Source organism: Lonchura striata, chromosome 3 (genome assembly GCF_050655825.1).
Source record: "Lonchura striata isolate lonStrDom1 chromosome 3, ASM5065582v1, whole genome shotgun sequence".
NCBI lineage: Eukaryota > Metazoa > Chordata > Aves > Passeriformes > Estrildidae > Lonchura > Lonchura striata.
Genome location: NC_140705.1, coordinates 39,641,861 through 39,655,205, shown reverse-complemented (window position 1 = coordinate 39,655,205; position 13,345 = coordinate 39,641,861). Strand labels below are relative to the sequence as shown.

The window sequence follows — 13,345 nt, the reverse complement described above, 5'->3', positions numbered from 1 at the left end:
CTTCTCTTTCCAATTAAAATGGAGAAGTTTGCACCGATACCTGCTCCCAATTAAATGAATACTGCATTACTAGCCACACACTCCAGATCTCCTTTACCCTCCCTTCATTAGTCCAATTCCTCTGAGGTTTCCTGGCTGTCTGCCAGGGACTTATGGCAAGAATTCAAAATCTTGTACACTTTATCCCCTCAAAATCATTCTTGAATTTAAGCAGCCTGCTCCTTGGGCCCAGCATGAGAAATGCTGCTAACAGATTCAGAGGGGTGGGGAGAAAAGAAAGAAAATGATTTATTTAAAAGGTTAAAAAGCTCCCATAAAAGAAGCTAAGCTAAAAGAGGTTAAACTTCCGGGCTAATTGGCTTCCATTTCCTTTTAAAAATTCTTTCTGGAAGACAACAAATGACAGGAAGGTGTTCCTGTTTTATTTAAGCGTATTCATGCCTACAGAAAATGCATCATTCTCTTAACACCTCAGGCATGTTCACTACTGCTCACTCAAATTATACACCCAGAAAAAAAAAAAAAAAAAAGCTAAGCAGTCAGAGGCTTAAGCAGCTGGGTTGTTGGGGGGTTTTAGGCCTTTTTTAAAAAAAAAATCACCATCTAATTTTCCAACAAATGTGAGCACTGCAGCATGGCATCAGCCACTCTCATCTGACACTTTAAATAACTAACATCATGTCAAGCTGTCAGTAACAATAGCCACATTGGCAAGTCTGGAAAAGCAGAGGGAAGTACTGCATCCTCACATTACTACTTAAAACTATATAAACTCTCCTCATAGACCATGCAACTTTGCTGCCTTTTATTGAACACTAATTTTTCAAATGTATAATGTAGTGGCTGTAGGCCCTTGTGTGGAACAAAGATTTTTCTCATTACCTGATTTGAAGCAGTGATTTAAAGCCTTTAATTCAAAATATTGATATTAATAGTTTGATGCTCCAAGACTGCTTGTCTCCAAATCATGCTCATAAGGTCTCCCTCCCTGTACACTAGAAGAACCTTTCGTCTTTTAGAATGCTACAATATTTTTGTAGCACTGTAGTAGTCTTCACAATAGAGATTTTTAGCAACCTATAAATTGTTTGACCCTATCTAGTAAAGCCAGGTAAAACATGGGGTTTGCAGCACCAAATTCTTGTCTCCTCTTAGCTGACCATTTCTCACAAGCCACAGTTTCCCAGGTAATACTGAATTGGTGAGATAGTTTGTAGGAGTTAAGATGTGCATGCGTGTGTAGGTGTGTGGTGGTTAAAAGTCTGCTTTGAAGCATTTTTGTGACTTGGAGGCTTTTAATTTTCTCCACCTCTCTTCATTTCTCAGCCATTATTTCTTGATGCAGGATGATTCCTGCCTAAAGTAAGCAATCTCCTTGGAATTTTTTTTTTAATTTAAGGAGAAAAAACATCTATTATTTGCGAAAGACACTTCTGATCTGCTTTTTTCCCTTTTATTAAAGGCCTCTTTACTAATTACTGCTTCTCATTCCCATTTACAGATGGAAACAGAAAAGGGTATTATAACTGAGATCTCGTTGTAAAAATACCACTTTGAAATTAATACAACATTTAAGTGTTACAAATCTTTCTGTAATATCTTATGGCATTTACTCAGGCCATGTCCACAAGCAAGTGACAACATTCACCCCTTGCCTTGCAGACAGGTAACAAACAGCAAAGTGTGCAGGATTACACACCATTTTTAGAGCCAAAAAAAGGAAAAAGGAAAGTAGCAACCATGCATGGTAGCATATGTATCACTCCAAAAAACCTAAACAATACCTTCTATCAAGTTAATAAAATATGCTCTGAGAATTCACAGTTTATTAAAACACCATAAAATAACAAATATTAAAATAAACTTATTATAGCTATACTAGAAAGTCTCAGAATTGAGCAACCAATATCCAAATGTTAGAATACTGTTGGGCTACATTCAGTATTACTAATAGCCTCTGCCCAGGAAAGACCACAGATAATACAAGCCAAGGACTGTACTAAAGAGCTGCAGGTTAAATAATTCATGGATAAGTAGCATGGGTATATTGTACTACAGTACTTTGTGGATATCTGTGTGACCTGCAAGCACCACCAACCTACAAATGTTATGTAAAGTGTTGTACAAACAAAACAGTAATGGTGTATTCAACAACCATACTAATTTAAAGATGGGCCTTCAAAAATATTCAGGTCAGGATTTAAATCTTGGGGTCTTTGCTGTTCATTTTCAGCAGATTCTGTCACTATCCAAGAAAAAAAAAATAATCCTCAAAAATATCTGTCATTCTGGCATTTTTAAGTTTTATGCCATCCATCAGTAAGCAACAAGACCATGACCAGGAGGAAATGTCAGTCTTTAAAAGTTAGCTGCCAAATTGAGATAATTTTTATGTTTCTGATTCTTGGAGTGAAATCAAAAATCTGTTATTCCAGGTTCCTTAAGTAGTACATGGGGAAAATGGGTTATTTTAGAAGAAGCCAGTGAGGCCCTGAGATGTGAGCTACCTAAAATTATTATATTCCACAAGCAGTCACCTACAATGCATTTAGGGAGAAAAGACCAGCCCTTTACCTATATTCTCAATCCTCCTAACTCAGGAACTTAAGCAGTACCTCTAAGAGACCACAACCTTGAAATTTACTGCTGTGCTCTCACTCCTCAGACTGAAGGCATCTGTCTTTGACACAGCAAATCTCAGTTTTGGCAGTTTCAACAGCAAGAGTGGAGAGCACAATTTCCATCCAGAGTAGCCTTTCATCTACCAGTGTAAAAGACAGATTTTGAGCAGTGTAAACTTGGATCTGCCTAAATAAAGGAAGGAACAAAGCCCAAGTTTAAAGATAAATTTATTAAAACATGCCATTCTATAAAATAGTAAATTGTTCTTCTACTGATCTATTTTAGGAGTTTGATACTAATTCAAAAGTCACGTTTTTATAGGAGCATACAGGAGCTACCATGCATGAGTTCTATTTTGCAACTGCAAACTTATTGAGTTTCTTAAAATTATACACCAAGGCCAATTGTTCCTGAACACCTGGCTTGTATTTGGTCCAGATTCCCAGTTTCAACATAGTCAATACTGAGATGGTCCTGAAAAAGTTCACTAGTGCAATTCCATGTAGCCAGGGCATATTAACTTAAGAAGCCCAAACCCTCTTACTTAATCCAGTGGTCAGATGGCAGCTGACTGCAAATTTTCAGTTTTAGATTTGGGTATTTAAATTTACTTCAGACCTGGGTGTATAAATACCTTCTGTCTTTTTTGAATCTGCACTGGTTTTACTAAAAATTTACTGGTTTTCTAGATAAGGTCACACTACAGTTGAAATCTAAAATTCCAGATCAAAATCTTTGTCATACCTGTTAGCTTCTCACGTCAGCTTCTATTTTTATGAACAAACCTAACTTCTGACTCAGGAAAATATACATATATTTCAAATCTAAAGCAATTTCTGCAGTGTACTAAAAACTGGATTTAAAAAGTTAGACTGAGAGATGACAGACCACTGCCTTGCCTTGCCACAGTTTATTAAGAAAAAATGTTACCTAAATTATTTTCCTTGAATGAAGTAAACAAATTTTTCCTTACTCTGGGAAAATGATCATCATAGATTTTCTAAGTCACATACATTATGGATATCTGCAATCCTGGTAAAAAAGATACCATACAAAAAAAAAGGCATTTTCATCCCAACTCAGAGATCTCTGACTTTCTATCTTGTAACATTTTTATGTTTTAAGGCCAGATGACTATATTTACAATGCCCCTTTAAGGAACACTAGAACTAGTATTTCTATGAATTTCAACTCTGACACACTTTTTCCAATGTTAATTGCACCATGTTTGGTAAATAATTAAAATATGCTTAATAGTTCTAGATTTTGTTGGCAACTTCAAAGGGAAAAATGAATCATATCCACTCTACTCTCACCAGACCCTATCAACAGTGGAAAGGAATAATTATTTGTTGATCAAGATATAGTAAATCTCCATCCCCATGGAAGTATTTTATCCAACAGTTCTGAAACAAACTCCCTTCCCCTACACACGCTCCTTTTTTACAGCTACAGAAAGACCAGCTAGAATACGTGAGGCCATGAAAAAATTGTAAATAATTACAATACATTGGAACTATGCAGAAAAAAAGCAGTAAGAAGAAAATATCTACTACAGAATTGAGAGTACAGTGTGAGTACATCAACAATTTAATCTTTAAAAAGCATGGCAACTTCCTCTGCATCACAAAGTTCTATTTATAAAATATTAATTATAATCCAGTGTTATAATTATTATTTTTAGGTGAGAATCCCTTTCCCTCAATGGTGTTTTACCCAAAACAACTACTATTTGAAGAAGGATCTAGAAAGAGGAAAGTTTGAGAGACAGGAGGATCTAGAGAAAGAACCCTTTGACATGGTCCTTTACAATATCCTTCTCTCTTAAACTGGTGACAGAGGGATTTGATGAATGAACTCTAAGACGGATAAGAAAGTGGTTGGACAGTCACATTCATAGGGTTGTGATCAATGGGATCATTGATCCCACTGGAATCATTGAGAGACCCAATGGGATCATTGAGAAGTGGTATCCCTCAAGAGTCTGTATTGGGCTGAATGATATTTAATATCTTCATTAATGACACATCAGGATCAAGTGCACCCTCCATAAATTTGCAGATGACAGCAATTCAGTGGTGTGCCTGACACACCTGAAGGGTGGGATGCAAACTAGAGGGACCTGAACAAGGTCAAGAAATGGGTCTATATGAATCTCATGAGGTTTAAGAAGACCAAGCATGGGGTCCTGCACCTGGGTAAGGGCAACCCCCAGCATCAACCCCCAGGTTGGGGGAATGAACAGATGAAGAGCAGAGAAGGACTTGGGGGTGCTGCTGGGTGAGAGGCTGGACATGAGCTGGCAATGTGCACTCACAGCCTGGAAAGCCAAACATGTCCTGGGCTGCATCCAACGCAGTGTAGCCAGCAGGGAAAGGGAGAGGGTTCTGCCCCCGTGCTCCACTCTGAGCCTTCACCTGGAGTGCTGTATCCATCTCTGGGCTCTCCAACACAGCAAGGAATTCAACCTGTTGGAGTGAGTCCAAAGGAAAACCATGATGATGATTACAAGGATGAAGCACCTCTTCAGTACAGAAAGACTGACAGAACTGGGGCTGTTCAGCCTGGGAAAGAGAAGGTTTTCAAGTGACCTCATGGCAACCTTTCAGTACCTGAAGGGACCCCACAAGAAAAATGAAGAGGGACATTTTACAAGGACATTTAGTGACAGGACAAGGGAGAATGGCTTCAAACAGAAAAAGAGTAGGTCTATATTAGATATTAGGAAAAAAATATTCTCTATCAGAGTGGTGAGGCACTGGAAGGTTTCCTAAAGAAGCTGTGGATACTCCATCTCTGGAGGTGTTCACGGCCAGGGCAGATGGAGCCATGAGCAACTTGGTCTAGTGGAAGGTGTCTCTGCTCAAGGCAGGGGTTTGGAGCTAGATGATCTTTAATGTCCCTTTCCACCCAAACTATCCCACAATTCTGTGATTCTTCTTACAGCAGTCTGTTTCTGGGACCACCTTTAAGTATATCAAGTTTTCTAGTAAAGCTTATTTATTTCACATGCTAGCTAATAGCTAATGTCTCTTTGAGGACTCTGAGAAATGCAGTTACAGACCTTTGTCTAATATAAATTAGTAAAAATGGATGCAGCTCTGCAGGACATTTCTGTATGTAAGTTCATATATACTTCCTTAGAAGTCTGAATGTGCTTTCCATAACCTAATTTGATAATTAAACATTATTATGACTATTCTTAACATCCCTGGGGGGAAAAAAACACACTTCAATTCATATTGCTAAAAAATATTACATTTCTGCTATGTTATGCTCCTTTCAGAAAGGAAAACTGAGGCATACAGTGAATAACTTGTTCATGGTCATATGCCAAGTCTGCAGCACTGACAGGATTAAAATTTCAGGTTTTTGATGCTCTGTACCTTGGGAACCAGTATTCTTATGAGATATTTTATAGAAGGTATTGAGAATACTCAGACATGTTATGAAGGGCTGAAACATATAAAAAATAAGGAACAACAAAGTATCACCACATGAATACATAATAAACTATGTAAACTATGTTATTCTGTAATGTTAAAAATATTTCAACTTCTCTGATCCTCATAATTCCATCTCCAGGTGTAAAACTCATGATGCTACTTGCCTCTTGAACCTGAACCACCGGACACACTTAAAACACAAAATATCTCTTGGTTCTACTTGTGCAATGTGCTCTGAAGTGAAGGGCTGCACAAATAAGACACAGCATGCAGCCTGAGAAAAGAAACTCTGCCTAGGAAAAGCCAGCGCAGGTGCCAACACCACACTTTTTGAAATAACAATGACAGGGCATACAATGCAGCCAGGTGATTATTAGCTTGGCCTTTTAATTTTCTGAAGAGTGTGAGAGCAAAAGTGAGAAATCAGTGGCAGACCTGTGGCCCTACCAAGGCACAAGAAAAGTGCTAGAGATAGATTGCAAGTGTTTCTGGAAAAAGTGTGAAGGTCTAGGCTCACTGGGCACGTTTTCTGGCTACTAAAAGTCTGGGATCACTGTGCTTTTACTTGTCAACTGTCACTCCACTTACCTACTTATTGTTAAAAAATATTTATTTAAAACAAGAAATCAGGAAAACTAGCTTACATCTGTATTTCTGGCTAATGAGTAAGGTGCTAATATAATACAAAGAGAGGCAAGTCAGCTGGTCAGTGGTACTTTTGTTCTAAAAGAGAGAACCTCCTCACTTTAGCTGATACCTTTTCATCACTAGACAACAGTAAGTTACTGCCAGCCAAAACTCAGCAAAAGCTGTCACTTCACAAACAGACAGCAATCCTAGTTGCTCTATATAGAACAACATATTCCAGTACCATCTCCTGCTGAACTGGAAAGCATCTTTGCACAGAAGTGAGATAGCACCACTGATCACTTGACTACTGGACTTCTTGGGAACTAGCACTAACATAAGTAAAATTAAACCAGAAACAAAACAAACTTGATGGTTCTCTAAACTGACTTGCCTCAATTCAAGGTTCAGCAAGCACAAGTGCTTTCAACAACAAAAAGAGACAGAGGCCACCTTCCCACAGGTAAAAGCCATGGAAGTGGAGGAATGAAATTCTGCTGCTAAGAGCTTTTAGCCTTGCTTAGCTGCTCACAGAAGTGCAGCCAATGGATTGTACAGCTCTTGTCTGTCTCACGTTGTTGGTTGACTTCCTTCAGATTTCATAAAAGTTCTTTTATATGTAAGTCCTCAGTAATCAAGACAAGAGATACACATTAACTTTTAGTGGCTCCATTGGATTTTTCCCTCGAAAATATTACGGACCTTGAGTATGCTCAGCACTGTTTACAACACACTAAAAACATTTCCATTTATTCTTCTAATTACTACATGCAATTTAGTGCCTCATTTTTAATTTTTTTCACTACTGTAAGTCTAAAAGACTTATTCTCCCTTCAATTAAACCAGTATAAACCCAGAGCAATTCTACTGAAATCAGTTAATTTTGTTGGTATAAAAACTGAAGGCAGTTATGTAATGAATTCAAAATAGTTTTATGTGTGAATTTTCATGATGATAAGTAAATCAGAATTCAAAATAGGAACTCATCATGAAAATATTTCATGGTAGGATTTTATACTCTCTGGTGTATTCGTAGTGTTCCATGTACAATTTGAATTATATATACAAGTATTTTAATCAAACAAGTTTGAATTTTATATATATATATATATATCCAGAATCAGCCCTGGTCTAGATACTCCAGTTCAAAATATTTAATTATCATTAAAATAATTTGAATAATTTACTAGCTTTTCTAGAAGAGAAGCATTAAAAAAAAAGTGTTTAAACAATCTAGATCTATCATAACGCAACTTTGGGATGTAACCATCTTTGATCATTTTTCAATGATTTACTAACCATAAAACAGGAGTCACAATGGCCTCTGAGGTTACACACAGACTGGTAGGATCATGTGAAATGTCAAGGAAGAGAACACGGGTATGACAGCATAATTCTTTTTCCTTAAGTGTTTCTTCATTATACTAGTTCAAACTGCTTGAAGATTTACATGACTTGTTCATCGGGGGAGGAAAGAGCTCAGGGCTAACCATAGTTTATCAAACCACCTCTGCAAATATCTCTAAACAGAAGAGCTATTTCAAGTCAAAAAGCATAGCACAAATTTATTTCTTTTGATATGACTTTAAACTATGGCAGTGGAGCAGGAGCAAAATGAAAAACTTTTGCATAACTCCTGCAGAGTTCATGTCTGAAATGCAGGATGGCATCTCAAAAATTTATCTGAATTCAGAAGATGGGAAGTCTTCACTTGATCAGCTTTCACCATACCACCAGATGTTGCTGCAGCATTGGCAAAAGCAACAGGATCATTACATATATGATAATTTAGCTACCAACAAAAAGTTCAGACATCTATCCATACTACTAGAAAAATCAATTGTCCATGAAAGAAAACACAGAAAGCAATTTATTACAAAATAGAATAATTGACTAGACTAGTTTAGTTATTTTACAATACACCATTTGTAGTTAAAAAAAAGGTGAAAAGCCATAAAATATTTGCAATTATAGATAAATCACATAGCAATAACCACATATGAAACTCTTATCAACTACACATCCTAACTTCTGCTCCCCAGATAGCAATACAACTTTATTTGGTTTGATAAAAACACATGCATGGTGGCAAGGAGTGATGAATCACTCATATCCTCCATACTTCAGTGAACTGACCAAGCCTCTCCAGGGAAGTGAAATTATGGTCACACATCTTTAGATCACGCCTCAATAACAATTATATTCTAATGCATTTCTTGACACTTCTGCTATAATAAAGGGGGAGGGTGCTTGAAGGTTGTTGTTTGTGTATTTTTTTACAAGTGCTTCCTCACATAGGTGAATTAAAACATCCATAAAACATGTCATTAAATGACCAATAAACATAAATTTTCACAGGGAACTATGACAAACTCACAGACAGAATAAACAAAAACATTAGCTTCTCACAGTCATTAATATGACTTGTCACAAAAGTAAGGAATAAATTCTCCTACTCTACAAAATGAAATCAATATAGATTTTCCTACCAGTATAGAAATGCCTGTGTGGAACCCTAAACAATGTTTAGCCAGCATATCAATGACTATGCAATCTTGACATCTAAATGTCTAAAACTAAGCTAATCCCAAAGGAAACACCAAGGAAGTAGATGAGTCTGTAAAATCATCTGTTTGGGAAGGCTGGATTAGATGATGTCTTTCTTTACAGGCAGCAAGCACTGCTTGAGTTAAATAATACTCATCTTGGTTTGGGATGGTGAATTCAAATGGCATTATTAGCTAAACTACTTAAATAATCCCCCTCAGGAAATGCCTGGCTCCCTCTGTTGGTAGTAGAGTGAATTTAGGAAAGCTGGGCTCTTAACCTAGAAATATCTAAGTATTCTGTATTTACAGATTTTCAAATTAAAGCGAATTTTGGTTCAGTATAACATTTCACTTCTCAAATGTAACTGCTGAAAGAGAACTCATAAAAGAAATATCTCTGTTAAATCCATTTTTCCTATTTTATTCAGTAAGGAATTAAAATTGATGATCCATTTGCAGTTCAGATGCAGTGATGCAGAAAGCTTCCGTTTTTTTTTTTACCAGCCTCCCTGAACTGAAATATGACTTAATGCAACACAGTATCCTCCTCATTATTTTATCAATTACAGATTGAAACACAACCCTCCACAAAAAGAACATTTCAGACAGATAGCATGATTTGGGATCTGTGCTTTTAAGATGTTCAGCTTTGGGAACAGTGTTGTTGTGGAGGCTATTTGCAATAACTGAGTACTGTAATGCCCAGTGCTTGGAGACCCTTGTCGAGCACCATATTCTAAATAGAAATTGCAAACCAAAAGTAAATGCTAGTGGAAGAGTGCACAACTGGAGAATTGAAGATCTCTGGTACACAATTTGAAATAGTTCCAGAGAAAAGAATACTTATTACTGAGTTAAAACTGTGTCAAGAAGGTCCAGTTTTTGACAGGTCACTGAATGAAAACAACTGACAAAGAGAATCAGATTGTCTCATTCTGCATTTGCAATCAATGTCAATTGCCCATGTCAGAGAATACCATCAAAAAATAACTCTATTACTGACAACAGCAGATTTTAATGCATTTCATGTGCTCGGTAATTTTCAGCTAGCTCAGATAAAAGATGCCAACTATGAAATTACATTGCAAAAATTTGAGTATTGTTCTGTCTTCTGAGGGGGATTTGTTAAATAGAAAGTTACCTAAAGAAAGTATAAAGAATTTTCACATTATTTAGATGTTGTAAAGCTTAATTTATTCAGTCTGTAATAAAGACCAGATTGTTAATAAAATTTGGCAAGAGGAAGAAATTATGGAAAAGGGCCTCAAAGGCTAGTTTTAGACTAGGAATTACAGCCACCAGGTACCATTTTCTGGTCCTATGGTGAAATGGCACAGTTCTCTACTTTGTCTCTAAAACCAGACTGGCCACATGCAGACTGCCTGCTGAGAACAGAGCTTGACTTGAGCTACCCACCCTTCTACAGCTGGGGTAAAACTGACAGAGCCCATGCTCACCGTTCAACATCAGGAATGAGCAAAGGGGAGCTTTCAGGTCCATGCCCCAACCCTGCGTGTCTTACTAGGATAGATGGGAGACACGGATTAACCTGATATCATAAGCAGGATGTGCTAAGCAGCAGGAATCACATTCCCTCAAGAATAATGCTTATGGAAATGGACACTATCTTAAAGTATAAATAAGACTGAAAATCCAAACTACAGAAGAGATACCTAAGGCATAATAGCACAAAATCAAAGCCACTTCAGTAGAGACCACAGACTTACACAGTCTATGAAAAATAGCACAATATCTGTCAGATGAAAAAAGATTAAATATATGCACTCATTAATATCAGTGCATGTAAGTTTGCAGACACCAGTCAAGTATGCCTAGCACAGCCAGAGAGGCTAACTGCAGCATGAATTCCTCAGATGGGCTTTTTTTCTGGCAGTATTGCCCATCATCAGAAGATAAATAGACTGTCAACCTGAAAGTAAATGGGACATTTATTAACTTTAAGCTGAGCATTAGAGCAATGAGTCAGTGGGATGTCAAAGACAGTGTTACCAGCATTAAAAGAAAAGAATGAGGTAATAAAATATAATTAAAAATATCTGCAAAACAGAGGTGAAGGTAGACAGTAAACTGCTAGAGAAAAAAAATGCAGCAGTAATTTGTTGATACAAAGCCTTCTTTTCATCAAAAGCATGAATTATTGATGGGTCAGGGAGTCAAAACAAACACGGTGAAGTTTGAAGACTTCTCAGCAATTTTTTGAGAACACTGAAAAACAGAGAGCAGCTGAAAATCTACCAAGTCCACTGTTCTAGTTCCTATAAAAGCTCGACTTAGGCAGAAGGAATCAAATTAACTAAAAGAACAGGCTGCAAGCATTCTTTGAAAAAACAAAGGAGGTTTCTTTTTTCCCTTAAATTTAAATAAATGAAATAGTAAAATGTCTGCTCCTAAACTAAAAGGCCCTAGGCATTATTGTTTCATTTCATTTACTCAATTTTTTTAATAGAAGACCACGTTATTGAACTAAAATCTTAAACTCACTACTGTGCAGAGGTGCAGACCCAAGGAAACTTAGTATCAAAGTGCAAAATAAGTGGAATACAGATTGGTCAATGGAGTGAACTGGCAAAATTCTCATAAATCAATATGATCAGAATTGTAAATCAGAATTTTACTCACTCTGGCCACTGACAAAATCTTAGTCCAGTGCAAAGAAATTGTGTTTGTGTTTAGCCTGTGACAAAAAGATTCATGTCTTACAGAAGACCAGTTTCAACTGTAAACAATGCAGTACAGACCCAAGGTCAGGTTATCAAAGCACCACCCTGAAAGTATGGCTACTATTTTTAAATTTAAAACTGATGATTTGAAAATTAATTATAAGCTGAGGAAAACTTGGTTGCTGCCTGAGTATTTTCTAGAGCATTTGATAAAATTTCATTTGAATAAAATCCAAACCTTGAGTTACTATCGAACTGTTCTTTAAAACTGTCCCACTACAGAAAAAGTATAGGTTGCACTAATTCAGGATGACTATATGATTATTAGTAGTATAGCCTAGGCAGAACAGCACTTTCCAAGCCCGAAAACAAAATCAAGGCCTGAATTAATACAGGAACTTTAAATTATCCAAATGGGGAGTTGCCAAAGTTGCTGAAAAAATTTTCTAAAACAGATAACTGAAAGATAAATCAAAGGCATGAAAAATCCCAGAGACAGATTAGACACATTTGATATTGCTCCTGAATAGTGCCATTAGAGAATTTATCTAGGCTTTGTCACATGTGCAAAATACAGGCTCTGACAGTCCAAAGAAACTTATATGATAGGACAGAATAAATTGTCCCCTGGAGTAAAGTAGTCCTTGATTTACTTAAACTGACTAGGGAGATGTATGTATTAATTCTAGACTATGATTTAAATTTTCCTGAGATAGCGTTACTAGATTCCATTGCAGTTGAACAGGTGATTATGTGAAAGTATTTTTACTAGACATAGAATATCTGACACAGTGTTTAACACTGGGCCACAATTTACTAGGGAGGACTTGCAACAATTTTCAGTGACGTTTATGACCAGAGTGATGATCTTTAAAAGGCTACTGTAGAACAATCTGGATCTAAAGAACACAAACACACTTATTTTAAGCCTCGTTAAGTCTGCCCATTCCCTTCAGATTCTGTTATCTTAACAATAACAAGCAAATTATGGTTTCTTAAAATTGTTAAGCATCCCTAGCCAAAATTCACTTTCTTGTGGAACAGTCAGCAGTAACTCCTTTGCTTGTTTAAGAGCCAAAGAAACACCTCTGTACCCTGGGCATGGCAAGAGACTACACAATTCTTCTTGTGCAGAGTACTGGTGGAGAAACTGCCATTAATTATCTGGGCCCCTATAGAACAAACAGAATGATGGAGATAACATAGTGAAAAGGCAGATTCACTAATGAAATTCCCCTGTGTCATGCTTATGGGCAGTTTCCTGCTTGTTCACTTTCTGGCTTGCTTGATTTTACCCCTCTGAGCATCTACTTATTCTGGCACAAGGTTAATAATTGTTCCACTTTTAAACTAGATGCTGAGCTACACAACCTCTCTAAAAATTGTATTAAAACAGAGGGTAGGCTGAATTTTGGATACC

General features: G+C 36.8%; 1 protein-coding gene across 24 annotated transcripts in view; it reads right to left on the bottom strand.

The window, feature by feature from the left end:
• LOC144246068 (uncharacterized) overlaps positions 1-13,345 on the bottom strand; it is a 198,336-nt gene that overhangs the window by 83,225 nt on the left and 101,766 nt on the right. For 3 of the 24 annotated variants that reach the window (XR_014953691.1, XR_014953689.1, XR_014953690.1), the window contains one exon: positions 4,940-5,090. The exons of the other annotated variants lie outside the window; for them this stretch is intronic. The gene's annotated coding sequence lies outside the window, so the exon portion shown is untranslated. The remainder of the gene's footprint in view (positions 1-4,939; positions 5,091-13,345) is intronic. 24 annotated transcript variants of the gene reach the window in all.